Raw genomic sequence first — 15333 nt, forward strand, 5'->3', positions numbered from 1 at the left:
AATTTGATGTAGCACACCTGAAGATCTGAGTCTCCTGGACTGTACAGCCTGGTTAATATTTGGACTAAATATCGTCGCGCTCAGAAAACCACCTTATTTGGCTATACTGTAATGATTATTATTAGCTGTCCCTGTTGGCTACATTAATGTGTTTGGGCTTGATGGAAAGTGGAGATTCAGGGCTACAATTTGATGTAGCACACCTGAAGATCTGAGTCTCCTAACCTGTACAGCCTGGTTAATATTTGGAGTAAATATCGTCGCGCTCAGAAAACCACCTTATTTGGCTATACTGTAATGATTATTATTAGCTGTCCCTGTTGGCTACATTAATGTGTTTGGGCTTGATGGAAAGTGGAGATTCAGGGCTACAATTTGATGTAGCACACCTGAAGATCTGAGTCTCCTAACCTGTACAGCCTGGTTAATATTTGGAGTAAATATCGTCGCGCTCAGAAAACCACCTTATTTGGCTATACTGTAATGATTATTATTAGCTGTCCCTGTTGGCTACATTAATGTGTTTGGGCTTGATGGAAAGTGGAGATTCAGGGCTACAATTTGATGTAGCACACCTGAAGATCTGAGTCTCCTGGACTGTACAGCCTGGTTAATATTTGGACTAAATATCGTCGCGCTCAGAAAACCACCTTATTTGGCTATACTGTAATGATTATTATTAGCTGTCCCTGTTGGCTACATTAATGTGTTTGGGCTTGATGGAAAGTGGAGATTCAGGGCTACAATTTGATGTAGCACACCTGAAGATCTGAGTCTCCTGGACTGTACAGCCTGGTTAATATTTGGAGTAAATATCGTCGCGCTCAGAAAACCACCTTATTTGGCTATACTGTAATGATTATTATTAGCTGTCCCTGTTGGCTACATTAATGTGTTTGGGCTTGATGGAAAGTGGAGATTCAGGGCTACAATTTGATGTAGCACACCTGAAGATCTGAGTCTCCTAACCTGTACAGCCTGGTTAATATTTGGAGTAAATATCGTCGCGCTCAGAAAACCACCTTATTTGGCTATACTGTAATGATTATTATTAGCTGTCCCTGTTGGCTACATTAATGTGTTTGGGCTTGATGGAAAGTGGAGATTCAGGGCTACAATTTGATGTAGCACACCTGAAGATCTGAGTCTCCTGGACTGTACAGCCTGGTTAATATTTGGACTAAATATCGTCGCGCTCAGAAAACCACCTTATTTGGCTATACTGTAATGATTATTATTAGCTGTCCCTGTTGGCTACATTAATGTGTTTGGGCTTGATGGAAAGTGGAGATTCAGGGCTACAATTTGATGTAGCACACCTGAAGATCTGAGTCTCCTAACCTGTACAGCCTGGTTAATATTTGGAGTAAATATCGTCGCGCTCAGAAAACCACCTTATTTGGCTATACTGTAATGATTATTATTAGCTGTCCCTGTTGGCTACATTAATGTGTTTGGGCTTGATGGAAAGTGGAGATTCAGGGCTACAATTTGATGTAGCACACCTGAAGATCTGAGTCTCCTGGACTGTACAGCCTGGTTAATATTTGGACTAAATATCGTCGCGCTCAGAAAACCACCTTATTTGGCTATACTGTAATGATTATTATTAGCTGTCCCTGTTGGCTACATTAATTGAACAATAAATAAAAATCGTACAGGCCGCTTTCACAAACATCAGAAGCCATTCACGGGCCCTGAAACAGGCTCAACTGTACCTGCTGTCTTTCACTGTGTGAACATGATACAGCAAAGCTATTCATATATATGCAAACTACACATGCTAAGCTTTAATCTGATGCAAAGCAAGTGCAAATATATGGAAATTTGGCTCATTTACAACCATTTTTGAGATTTTGACCTTTTGGCCTATATCCAAAGGAAGGCCTTTTTAACCCCTGTTATCTCGGGCCACGAACAACGTACAATTGTGAGCTTTGGCTCATGTGAAAGTGCAAAACAAGAGGTTTCCAAAGATATGAAACACTCTCTGATTGGACTTTGTATTAATGAACAATAAATAGATTAGTGCGGGCAGCTTTTCCACACATCTGCAGTGATTCTCTGGCCCCGGTGCACTTAAACCGGCCCTACTAAAACCCTTCTCTTTTCCTTTCTGAACAAGACACAATAAAGTCATTCACATCTCTGTAAACTACAAGTGTTAAGCTTTCTTTTGATATAAAACACATGAAAAAAGACCCATATTTGGGTGAAATAAAAATATGTTTGGATGAATACATTCACCACAAAGTTTGCCTGACCTCGACCAGGCCTCACTTGAGCCCAGTTCTCTCGGGCCGTGAACAACGTACAATAGTGTGCTTGGGCTCATGTGAAAGTGCAAAACATAAGCTTTCCAATGATGTAAGGCTCGATCTGATTGGACTTTGATTTCATAAACAATAAATAAATTCGTAAAGCCGTTTTTGTGCAGTGACGATCCAGCCGAGGGGCCTTAATCGACACCAATTTGACCCCGGTCATCTCGGGCCGTGAACAACGTACAATTGTGAGCTTTGGCTCATGTGAAAGTGCAAAACACAGGCTTTCCAAAGATATGAAACACTCTCTGATTGGACTTTGTATTAATTTGTATTTTGTATTGACTTTGTATGATAAAAACTATTTTACTGCACTCAGGGGGCCCCCCAGAGTCCGTAGCACCAAGTCCCATCCCAGAATTCCACCGTCCACGAACCCACTATTTTTTACTATTGAATAAATGCTACGTGGGATGTCCATAGCTCTGGTCAGGAAGGGTCTAGAGCCTCCATTTTTGCACTCAGGTCTAAGTCCCATCACCCTCTATCAGAATCCAGAGTTTCAAGAAGATTGGAGAAACTCAAAATCTCGACCCGAAAAAACCGACAGGCCCTGTCGGTTTTTTCGGGTCGGAAAAAAAAGTTTCTCTGATCTTCTCGAAACTCTGGATTCTGATAGAGGGTGAAGAGACTTAGACCTGAGTGCAAAAATGGAGGCTCTGGACCCTTCCTGACCAGAGCTATGGACATCCCACGTAGCATTTATTACATTATAAAAAATAGTGGGTTCGTGGACGGTGGAATTTTGGGATGGGACTTGGTGCTACGGACTCAGGGGAGGCCCCTGAGTGCAGTAAAATAGTTTTTTATCATGATTTGGAACTTTCGTTAAAATGTGTTTCACAGAAAATGTTTCCCATCCCACGTAGCATTTATCACAGTACCAAAACGTGGTTTCGAGGACACTCGTTTTAATGCAAACTAAACACTGAAATGACTTGAAAATTAGTGAGATGTGTTCAGTGGGGTGTGCGTAGTACAGTAGAGGTGGTTGGGGCTGATCAATAAGTTTTTAATCATCTGAAAGTCCCGTTGGAGACATGGCTGACAGCCATATAACCACTGAACGTATGGGAATGTTTGTTTTTCACGAATATCTCAAAAACCACAGGGCGAAAAAATTCCAAACTCGGGTCGTCTGTAGGCCTCGAGGAGCCCTGTCCAACGAGGCCACCCCCGTCCCCGAGGGCCTCGGGGCCAGGGAGTTACGTCCGGTCAAAGGCGCATCTTTGTCGGCTTATATCTCGAGAACCTCTGGCTCAATGTTCCCCAAACTCTAATAGATCGTAGTGCTGGACGGGCCCTTTAGAATGAGCCCACCCCCGAGGTCCAACTCGCCCGGGTCCCCGAGTTATAGCCGTTCAAAGTCGGGGGCCCCAGCGAACGGCGATCCGCTAGGGGGCGTCCCCGCGGCGCGCCACCGCCCTGGTTCGAGTAAGGGCCCCCGTGGGACCTCATCACCAAAATTTGAGCTCTCTGGGTCTTCGCGTTCCCGAGATATGAGCGATTTTGTTCCCGAGGTCGTGACGTCATCAGCGAGCGCCATTTTGAAGTGCGCCCGATGGTTTTCGGCTAATATCTCCGCGAAAACACGTTCAAAATTCATGATTTTTTATCATTCTTTTCAGCTCAACTAGACGGTTCCAAAAAGCCAAACCACGGCCGGATCCGTCCAGTTTTCGCTTAGATAAATGTGTATTTTCATCTACATCTCTGGCCCCCGGGGGCCCACGGGTCCGTGGGTGGTCTCAAAGTAAAGGTCTCGTCCCCCTCTAAACGAGATAAAATTTTGGTGTCCGTAGGACCAAGTGGGACATCACAAAAAATTAATACGTTGTAATTTTGTCCAGTCACCATCCACAATCAATGGACTCATCACAAACGGGGGTTAGGAAACGCTTAGAAAGCGGCTAGGGCCCTCAAACTCGGGGGCCCCACTCAGGGACGGGAGACGACGGCACTCGCCGAGTTTCGGGGTCCTACGACTTTCCGTCTCCCTGTGGCAGCGCGTTCCGTTGGTTTGACCTTTTTGACCCTGTGACGTGTTTTTCACCCTTTCGGCCCCTGAACGAGGACCCAGGGACACCAAACTTCTCCGCCCGCACCAGGGGGCCGTGGCGAGTCGGAAAACGGCGCCCCCTAGTTGGTCGGCCCTTTAGAAGCGGCGTCCGCGAAACCACTGTGTCAATACATTCATTTAATGGGCGAGTGGGATTTTCTTGGAAAGCTCCAAGGGGCCCCAAATTCGGCACGGTGACCCCTGGGCCCGCCCCGAGCGACGTACCGAAAGCACCGGGCCCTCGAGTAAAGGCAAGTATTTTTTAGCCTCTATGCAAAATCTCTCCCTCGAGGCTGTTTTTCACTCTCACACTGAAAGAGCCTTTCAGGCCTTTGAATGATTTGATGGCGGGGGAGGGGCGATTATTTGCAAAGGTCCTCGAGTCCCAGGATTCGGGGCCCCGCGTCAGGGGCCCCTGGAGAGTCGGAATCTGAAGTCCCGGGGTTCCACGACCCTCCGTCTGCGTACAGGGGCCGTCCCACGAGCCATTCAAAAGGCATAGCGGTTTCGCGGACGAGCGTCCCTTTTTCGACCTTTCGGCCCCTGAACGAGGCCCCAGGGCCACCAAACTTTCCCGCCCGCACCAGGGGGCCGTGGCGAGTCGGAAAACGTCGCCCCCTAGTCGGTCGGCCCTTCCGAAGCGGCGTCCGCGAAACCACTATGGCAAAATACATTCATTTAATGGGCGAGTGGGATTTTTACAGAAACGTCCCAGGGGCCCCAAATTCGGCAAGCTGACATTTGCCCAATATAGTGGGTTATTGGACAAATAGTGGGTTCGTGGGATGGGGGGGGGGGGGGTTGGTGGGGGGGGGATCATGGGGCAATATGCTCTCTGTCGCCCACTAGAGGTGTCCGAAAACCACCTATTCCGTGGCAAGTAGGTAAGAAACCGTGAATAGGGGGGTTAGTAATAAAGGCCCACTTCTCTACAAGTCTGTGGGCAATTGTCATCCAAATTCACACTACGATCCCTCCGACCCACAGTGCGCCCAATGGCAGCTTATTTGTATGGGCGTTTTTCCACGAACCCACGGTTTGGACTAACTCCTTTTGTGCATGTAATAGAAGTCTTTAAGTTTTTACTTTGATGTCCATTTGTTTTGTTTTTCTATTATTAGTTTCTTTGATTGATTTTTTATTTTTTATTTACATGTTCAAAAAAAAAAAAAAAAAAAGAGGGGTCCTTATATCATTGGAAAGCTCCTGTGTTGCGGTTTGCAAAGAGGCCAACACCACTGGGGTCAAATTGGCCTTATTTATGTCGCTCAAAGCTTTGTTGTGAATGTATTCATACAAAACTCTTTGTAACTCATTCACATCTTAAGCTTTCTTTCTGTGTTTTGTATCATATTAAAGGGGAATATTTTTAGTTTTCAAATATAAAAAAGACTTTGCCTTATCTTGTTCAGATAGTACATGAGAAGAGGTGGAGTCGGGCCTGTTTCAGGGCACAAGGCCAGCTGCAGATGTTTGGTAAAGCTGCCTGTACGAATTTCTTTATTGTTCATTCAAACAAAGTGCAATCAGAGTGATCCTTATATCATCGGAAAGCTCCTGTTTTGCAGTTTGCAAAGAGGCCAACACCACTGGTGTGCGTTGTTCCTGGCCCGAGAGAGCAGGGGTCAAATTGGCCTTATTGAGGTCGCTCAAAGCTTTGTTTTGAAGGTGCCTGTACAAATTTCTTTATTGATCATTCAAACAAAGTCCAATCAGAGTGATCCTTATATCATCGGAAAGCTCGTATTTTGCAGTATGCAAAGAGGTCAACACCACTGGTGTGCGTTGTTCCTGGCCCGAGAGAGCAGGGGTCAAATTGGCCTTATTTAGGTCGCTCAAAGCTTTGTTGTGAATGTATTCATACAAAACTCTCTGTAACTCATTCAAATCTCAAGCTTTCTTTCTGTGTTTTATATCATATTAAAGGGGAACATTTTTGGTTTTCAAATATACAAATGACTTTGCTTTATCATGTTCAGATAGTACATGAGAAGAGGTGGAGTCGGGCCTGTTTCAGTGTTTCAGGGCACAAGGCCAGCTGCAGATGTTTGGTAAAGCTGCCTGTATGAATTTCTTTATTGTTCATTCAAACAAAGTCCAATCAGAGTGATCCTTATATCATCGGAAAGCTTGTGTTTTGCAGTTTGCAAAGAGGCCAACACCACTGTTGTGCGTTGTTCACAGGCCGAAAGAACAGGGGTCGAGTAGGCCTTGTGAATACTGCCTGAATTGGGTATATTGCAATGGTTCTTATTAGCTTTCCCTTTGGTTCAGAAGAACAGGGGTCACGTGAGGCCTTATTCCCACCAAAAACTGCACCAAAACCTTGTAATTCAGTCAATTCCTAAGCTATTGTCATCTATTTAGATCTATTTTCCATCTTGAAAACAAGATGGCGCCAGTGTACTCGGCTTGCCGTCTTCCTCGTCTGTCTAAGTTTGTTGTACCTGTACCTGTTCGTCTGGCATCAATAGTGTTTGTTTTATGCATGGTGTTGCATTGGGACCATGTAGTCTCAGTGCTGACCTACGATCGTCAAGCCTTGCTCAACATACAAAGCTGTATGGGAGATTACCGTGGTTTTTGTCCTGTTCTGCATTCTCGTTCTCGATCCTCGTTCAGCCAACCTGAGGTGGAGTGCGCTCGCCGGCCTCCTTGCTGCGTTCCAGCTCTTAGGAAGCGCAGCAGGAAGAGAGGTTGCCGTGGTGGTGTTCGAGTGAGAATCAGACGGGCAATCAATTCTTCAACGGAGCGTGCCTTGGATACCATGAACTTTGAGGGTCTTCACCTGATCCGGCGCTCATGGGAATATAGATATGTTTTTCATCTTTCTGTTTTCCCGGACTTTTCTCAGTCATCTACGTACTCTGCTTCTCCGCAAGTACGGATTCGCCGGAGAGGAGTGAACTGTCAAAATCTACGTCAACTGGATTTTGTTCATTTGGATTTGCCTCTGTCATCACAGCCTCCTTTGAATATGGCCCTAGTTAAAGCTAGATCCATATGCAACAAAACTTTTATCCTCAATGACTTTTTAACCAGACATGACTTGGATATTTTATTTCTGACAGAGACCTGGGCCAGTGCTGGTGAGTTGTCAGTTTTTGAGGAACTTTGTCCGCCGAACTGTTGTTTCATTAGTACCCCTAGGTCTACTGGTAGGGGTGGTGGCGTCGCTATGGTTTTTAAACAATCACTTAAAATACTTTCAGTTTCTGTTCAGAGCTATTCATCATTTGAAGTACAGTGTGTGGGACTACAGTCTGCTTCCTCTGCTCTGCTCTGCACTCTCATCTATAGGCCACCTAACTTTGACAGTGCATTTATAAGTGACTTTTCAGAATTTTTAACTTCCGTTGTTCCGTTGTCTCCGGCGAATTGTCGTAAAGCGGAGAGGAGATGGAAGCGCGATCGTTTAACTGTGTCATTTGAGATCTTTAAAGAGTGTCTGATTATGTTTCAGAATGCTGCTAAGTTAGCTAGATCAAATTACTTTTCTGAATTAATTGATAAAAACTCGCACAGACCTAAGATTTTATTTTCTACGATAAATTCAGTAATTAATCCAAGTTGCCAATTTCATGGGGAAATCTCGGCAGAACTCTGTGAGAAATTTTTAAAGTTTTATGCTGATAAAGTGACATTTATTCGTTCATCCTTCACTTTACATCTTTCAGATCAATTTTTGAATTCGTTGGTTAGTCCACTTTATTTTAATCATTTTAAGCACGTCTCTTTAACAGACCTTTACGAGCTGGTTAACAAGATGAAGATAACTACTACACCACTTGATGTCATTCCTTCAGAGATTATTAAGGCTGCGTTTCCTATAATGGGCCCCAGTGTCCAAGTTTTGATTAATTCATCTTTGAACACTGGGGTAGTCCCAAATAGTTTTAAGCATGCGGTTGTTCAGCCTTTGCTTAAAAAACATGGTCTGGATGAGGGTTGCCTTAATAATTTTCGGCCTGTCTCTAAGTTAACATTTTTATCAAAACTCTTAGAAAAAGTCGTGCTGTCTCAATTAAATTTGTTTTTAAATTCAGCCAAGTTATTAGAACCTTTTCAATCAGGTTTTAATGCCCATCATAGCACAGAGTCTGTCTTGTTAAAAGTACTCAATGACATTTTAATGGCAGTTGATTCTGGTAAAAATGCTGTATTGATCCTGCTAGATCTTACAGCTGCCTTTGATACTGTAGACCATAATGTTCTCATTAGGCATTTAGAGCATTCATTCGGTATTAAGGGTACAGCCTTAAAGTGGTTTAGTTCCTATCTTAAAGACAGGTCTTTTTCTGTGGAGATAGGCAAGTTTTCTCTTCATCTTCTGCTCCAATTTTTTTGTGGAGTACCTCAGGGCTCCATTCTGGATCCGCTTCTCTTTAACTTATATTTGCGTCCGCTGGGGGATATCATTAGGAAGCACAATGTTTTATTTCATTTTTATGCTGATGATACACAGTTGTATCTGCCATTGAAAGCTGGTGAGTCTTTTCAGACCTTGATGAATTGCATTCGGGACATCAAGGAATGGTTATCGATTAACTTCCTCCAACTTAATGAGGACAAAACGGAGATTATTGTCTTTGGCCCACCAAAACTGAGAAATAATTTTATTAAGGAACTGGGTAACCATTTCCCATCAGTTTCCTCTCAGGTCAGGAACCTTGGTGTCATTCTTGACTCTGAATTATGTTTAACCAAACAAATTAATTCTGTTGTAAAGAATAGTTTTTATCAATTGCGGTTAATATCCAAACTCAAATCATTTTTGTCATTCCACGATTTGGAGAAGGTTATCCATGCTTTTATTACTTCACGCTTGGATTACTGTAATTCTTTGTATTTGGGTCTTCCTCAATCGTCGCTTGCTCGACTGCAGATGGTGCAAAATGCTGCTGCAAGGCTCCTGACCGGGTCAAAGAAATACGATCATGTCACCCCCATTTTAGCCTCACTTCATTGGCTCCCGATCCATTTTAGAATTCAGTTTAAAATTCTGTTGTATGTTTTTAAAGCTCTTAACGATCAAGCTCCTCTATATATTAGAGATCTTCTTACTCCGTTGTCATCCACTAGATCTTTAAGATCTTCAGACAGAGCTCTTTTATTTATCCCTCGCTCTCGTCTCAAATTTAAGGGAGATAGAGCCTTTGCTGTTGCCGCCCCCCGTCTATGGAACCAATTGCCTTTGGACATCCGCCTTGCACCTTCAACTTCTATTTTTAAATCAAAATTGAAAACTTATTTTTATTCCCTGGCATTTTAATTTTCTCCGGATGCTATTTTATGTCTTTTCTGTTTGGCTGTTTGTTCTGTTTTTGTTTTGTTTTTACTTTGTGCAGCACTTTGGGTAGCCCTGCTTTAAATGTGCTATATAAATAAAATTTACTTACTTACTTACTTACTTATTTTGTACCAAAATAAAGCTTAGCATTTGTAGTTTACAAGGATGTGAATGACTTTATTGTGTCTTTTTCAGAAAATGAATGAGGAGATTTACAGTTGAGCCCATTTGAGGGCCTTTGCATAGATGCAGCTGGTTGAGACCAGGTTAAAAATGTATCACCTGGGGAGAATATTATCCTGGTCTCACTAAACAAATGTTTGGTACAGTGGCTCGACCGATTTAATTATTGTTCATTAAAACAAAGTCCAATCAGAGTGTATTTTATATAATTGTAAAGCTCGTGTTATGCAGTTTTGACGCGAGACCAACCCCACTGTTGTGCGTTGTTTACAGGCCGAAAGAACAGGGGTCGAGTAGGCCACATCGAGGTCCTTCAAAGCGATGGTGTGGACCTATTAAAATCATTTTATTTGATTCAATTTTTATGCAAAAGGGACATTTTGCATGTCTCTGTACAGCTTAAATTATATGTAGATTAAAGTGTGCCTAATCAATTTTCCAGAAATGCCAGGTCACGCCGGCCTTGTGAATACTGCCTGAATTGGGTATATTGCAATGGTTCTTATCAGCTTTCCCTTTGGGCTAAATTAATGTGTTTGGGCTTGATGGGAAGTGAGGATTCAGGGCTAAAATTTGGTCTATCACAACTGAAAAAGTCTGAGTCTCCTATAGGCCTAAAGTCTGAGTCTTCTATAGGCTCAAAAGAACAGGCGTCACGTGAGGCCTTATTCCAACCAAAAACTGCACCAAAACCTGGTAATTCAGTCAATTCCTAAGCTATTGTCATCTTTTTTGTACCAAAATAAATCTTAGAACCTTGGACCCAGTACATGTTTTAAGGCTTGTCATTTAGCAACAGAAGTGCTACACACATAGGACCAGCTGTTATAGAAAGCTCTGGACCTCTGCTGTCTTGTAGATATGGTCTCCAAAGTTTATCCAATGTAAGCACTGTCAAATATGGTAATAAGCTATTTTGACCGATTTAACGATTAGATTTTTAAAATCTGATGACTCCAGTGTGTTCCCCATCCCAAAACAACCCAGGGTGTATCCAAAATTCTACACTGCCAACTTCTAGACTACTTATGAGAAATATACCAATATATTTTAAAACTACAACTTCCACTAGAGAGACGCCACAGAACCTGTTACAAAGCTAGTGTAACTTGTAGTTCTTCCATGGTGGATGGTTGGACATGTTCGGCTCCTCTGTTTTTCTGCTGTCTGCCGTGAATGGGCTTTAACTAAACTATAAAAAAGTTCAAAACTGAGCAACGTGTTGTTGCTGGTGACAAAACCACTGATTAAATATGTACATTGAGGCGATACTGGCGTTAAAGACCCGATGACCTTCATTGCATTGTAGGATATGGGCTTCGCATGCCCCCCGCTCAGCCCATATTGTAGTGTTCTATCTTATAGGCAGCAGACTGTAATGTTTCACCGGTAATAGGACCGAAATAATATTATTAAAATAAAGTAATGAATACCATGATAACATCTAAATAAATGTTGATAGATGCAGCGTTATAGTTTTAAAAATATCAATAAACAAAGCAATCCAGCTTCCCTGTCGATAAGACCGAAGTAATAACATTAAAAGAAATACCTATAAACCATGATAAGATCTCGTGAATAAATGTTATCTGTGTATCCATGTCAGATGGATCTAGGAGATGGAGGAAACTGTTTTGATGAAATGTCTTCTTCCACCTGGAAATCGTAGACACTGTACTTAAAACGACACACCACATTTTAGGCATTTATTAGATTATACAACCGCAAAAACAACACACATAGCTCAGACACATAACAAAAATCAAAGACAAATATAAAAAGTGAAGAGCATGTCAAGTGATTACAAAGGCCTGGTAGGGACTGACCCTGTGATACATGATGGGCAGATATGGAGTGATTTGCATTGGTGGTAGTGTAAAAGTTAACAGTGCAGGGATTTAATCAGTGCAAAGCTGAGCTAGTTAAATATGACTATGGAAAAAACAAGAGTGTGAGCATAATAGTATTGCTTAACAAAAACAATATAAAGAAGATAAGATAAATAGAACAACAGAAACGTATATTGAATTTAAAAAAAAGATTATACAAGCCAACAGGGGTAAATGTTGGGACCACACTCCAGAATGTATAGAGGGGCTAATGTAGCCTGCAAGACAGTCAAATGGATAGTGGATACTAGACAATAGACAAAGTGATGTGATGGTTGGGGCAGCGAGAGACTCATGCTGAAAAGTCAATTTCTCCCCTACCCTTCTGTGTGACATTGAGTTGCTGGTTTGCCCTGGGGACAAAGGACCTCCTCAATGTTGAACATGACAGAAGCCTTCTACTGCAAATGATCCTCGGTTTGGTAAATGATTAACTCCAGCTCCATGCCAAACACAGAGCCAGCATTCCTTCCCAGCCTGTCCCAGCGGCCCTCTTCTTAATGCTGCCTCCCCCGCACACCACAGCATAAACAAGGACTCTGGCCATATTTAATCTTGCTCAGAGTCACTACTGGTATGGTATTCCTCAGAATCACTATCAAAGTGAATTTCTGTTTCAGTCAGGACTTGAACATAACAGTTCTTTGCATGCTTTGCCAGGCTGTTGCTTGCTTGTACTTCATCGTCAAGCTCTGTAGACCTTGGATACCATCTTGAAGCAGGCCCCACGTCTCACCTTACATGTTAAAACACGTTGAGCCTTTATTAATTAGAAACTTTCAGAAATATTGTAATGTATGCCAAGTATAACCAATACATACCTGATGTCACATTAGAAAGCTGGGATGACATCTGCTTCAGGGTGTCTGCACGGGTGCAAAGAAACGTCCAATGCTTGTTCATCTCTGCAATAAGAATCCTCTTCTCCTCCTCAAGTCTCCTTACTGCCATCACTATGTCGAACGCCTTCCTCTTTGTCCTTAGATCTACAGAGTCTGGATTACATTGATGAAACATAAGTCGGTTGTATTTAAGATTAGTATTTAAAGATTTTCTGGGGTTACAATCGAGGCATGACAGATTTTGTGCCACTATGTGACTATTTCACATAGCCAACACAATTGTGTACATACCACCGTGTGTAAGCTGCCATGGCCAAACAATCTGGTCAGATAGAATGGTGTCCAAGGTCAGTTTTTCTGCATTAGGAACCAAGGTGTTATACATTTCCACTACAGAATTTACATTTATTTTTCCTCCCTGATCTTTCGCCGGATCCGGGCACGTCCTTTGCATCCGTCACTATCTTTATAAAGACGCTGGGACCTCCTCTTAACACTTGCCACCAGCTCCTCAATTCGGCTGGCAACAGCGGCAACATCAGCATCATTTGGGGATGTTGTTGCTGAGAGGAAGAAATGAAGAGATAAGTAAAATGATTCTTGATTCCATCCATAAATATTAATTCTGGTGTATGCCTCAACAATATGTTCATATTTCTCTGTAACTGAGGCTACACTTGTAGCTAAGGTTGAGTAGAGTTAGGTTAGTTAGGTTCTTTATTGTCCACATCTTTTCCACACGTCATCAGCAATCAGAGTATGTGCTCTTTGACTACGATTACAATGAGCCTCTTTGGAATTGCAGCCAAGCTTAGTCAGAAGTGATACATCAAGCACCATATCAAACAGTATAAAACAGTATATTCTACCTTCTGGCCACTCATTATATCAATGATCCAGCTCTCCAGTTGATTGTCTGTGATGTCCATTTCCGTTTTCATGGCCTCCAGGTTATGCAACTGGCATTGCAGGGCTATTGTGGCCTTCAAACACAAATGACAATGAGGCAAAAAACTTTGACTATTGTTGATAAGGATTGTAAAGTACCTTCACTGTTAGAAAACCACATACAACACTGATTAAATATACAGTATATTCATATATATGTGGACTATCAATATATGTGGTATGAACTTTAAATATTTTATATCAAGACACTGAAAAATACAATTGACAGTACACATGCAACCATCATTATATTTAATTGTATTGAAGAACATCTGGGCAAGTCTTCCCTATATTTTTAATATATGCCACTTTATTTTACAATATCGCTATGCATGTTGCATAAGGGAAAACTGGTGTCTTTACCTTCCGATATCGGCGGGCAAGGGTGGAAGCCAAGTTGTCAAACTTTTGCTGGTTTCAGCGCATGGCCATGACCGTCAGCATGTCTATGTGTCCTGCAAATAAAATAGGATGATGGCATTGTATTCGATCCATCCATTTGTGTCGAATATTCTGAGCTTTATATTTTCAGAATCAAAGTGGCTCACCATTGTCATCAGGATCAAAATGTACTGGTTACCTTACCTGCTTTTGACATGTTCTTTGCGGTAACAGCAATCCTCGAGAGGAAGGCGTTGCACTGCTCCACCTCTTCCCCAAGAGTCGAACCAGCCCCCTCCTGATATGCTCCACTCCATTTTACCTTTAAAAAAGACAAGAAAAAACAAAATCTAAGTGGCAAAAACCTTATGCAGGTTTTAGGGGAAAGAAAATGTCATGGACAATCATTTTTTCTTACCTCACATTTGAAATCATGACATTTGCATGAAAAACAGAAAGAAATGGCCTCATGGTGAGGAGATCCTGAAGCTCAGGGCATTTCTCTGTCACTCTCCGGAGGTAAGGCCAGTACTTGCATGCCAGATCCATAGCGAAAAATGTCACTGGCTTACAGGCCATTTGCTTTTGGAGGTACAGGGGGTAGGCAAAAATCTCACCCCTGAACATATTGAGGGCACGAAGGAGAACCACATGACCACATACAGCGAGGTCCAGACCCTTCTCGTCTGTTTTTCCTGAGGACTTCTGAGACGTTTCACGCGCCGCTGACCACTGCCCTCCACAGACACCTCTTCCAGAGACCTAAAACATGGAAGATAGTTAACAGTCCAAACTTGTTCAAACAAAGTCCTCTCTAGGACGTGGTGTTTTATAGGTAAATATAGTGAAGTTGTGCAAGTTTACATGACTGGTTGAGGTATGGACATAGTCCACGAATCTTGCGACATCATCATCATTCGTGATGAACACGCCATCAAAGATGGCTTGTTCCTCCAATCTAAATAAGAGAGATACATATTAACTTTAAATATTCATTTAAAAATTCATATGATGAGCACACAGGATTTGTAAGTACCTTGCTGCACTCTTGAATCTGTAGTGCTTGAGGTTTCCATCAATGGATACTGCAAGCATGTCTGGGCTGCACGCTGGGCAGTCAAAGTGGTCCTCCTGGTATAGTTTGTCCAATTCGAATCAGACAGCCTCCCACTCCAAGAAGCTTTTGCGGAAGCTGTCTGCTGTGATGTTTCCGCTCTGTTTCAAATAAGAGAAATGCTCTAAATGGATACATTTCTTGATGTTTGTACTAATTCCGTAACCACTCTTTAGAATACATATCAAAGGAAATAAACAATGTGTAAACTTCACTCATACACTATACACTGGTGTATTGGGGAGACCTGGCCATTAAAGATGCAGGATATTGTGTGACATTCAGTATAAATCTATACGCAAA

The 15333-nt window shown here is 42.4% G+C and overlaps 1 protein-coding gene across 1 annotated transcript in view; it reads right to left on the bottom strand.

Moving 5' to 3' along the window:
- Positions 1–11547: 11547 nt before the first annotated feature.
- The window catches only part of LOC143759144 (uncharacterized), a 45664-nt gene continuing 41878 nt past the window's right edge, over positions 11548–15333 (bottom strand). The window contains exons 9-17 of the mRNA XM_077248703.1: positions 14953–15131; positions 14781–14874; positions 14335–14678; positions 14121–14238; positions 13899–13990; positions 13457–13570; positions 12879–13150; positions 12567–12740; positions 11548–12481 (exon numbers count right to left, since the gene is read on the bottom strand). The gene's annotated coding sequence lies outside the window, so the exon portion shown is untranslated. The remainder of the gene's footprint in view (positions 12482–12566; positions 12741–12878; positions 13151–13456; positions 13571–13898; positions 13991–14120; positions 14239–14334; positions 14679–14780; positions 14875–14952; positions 15132–15333) is intronic.

Source organism: Siphateles boraxobius, unplaced genomic scaffold (assembly GCF_051911475.1).
Source record: "Siphateles boraxobius isolate OS27281-9 unplaced genomic scaffold, OSU_SipBor_1 308, whole genome shotgun sequence".
NCBI lineage: Eukaryota > Metazoa > Chordata > Actinopteri > Cypriniformes > Leuciscidae > Siphateles > Siphateles boraxobius.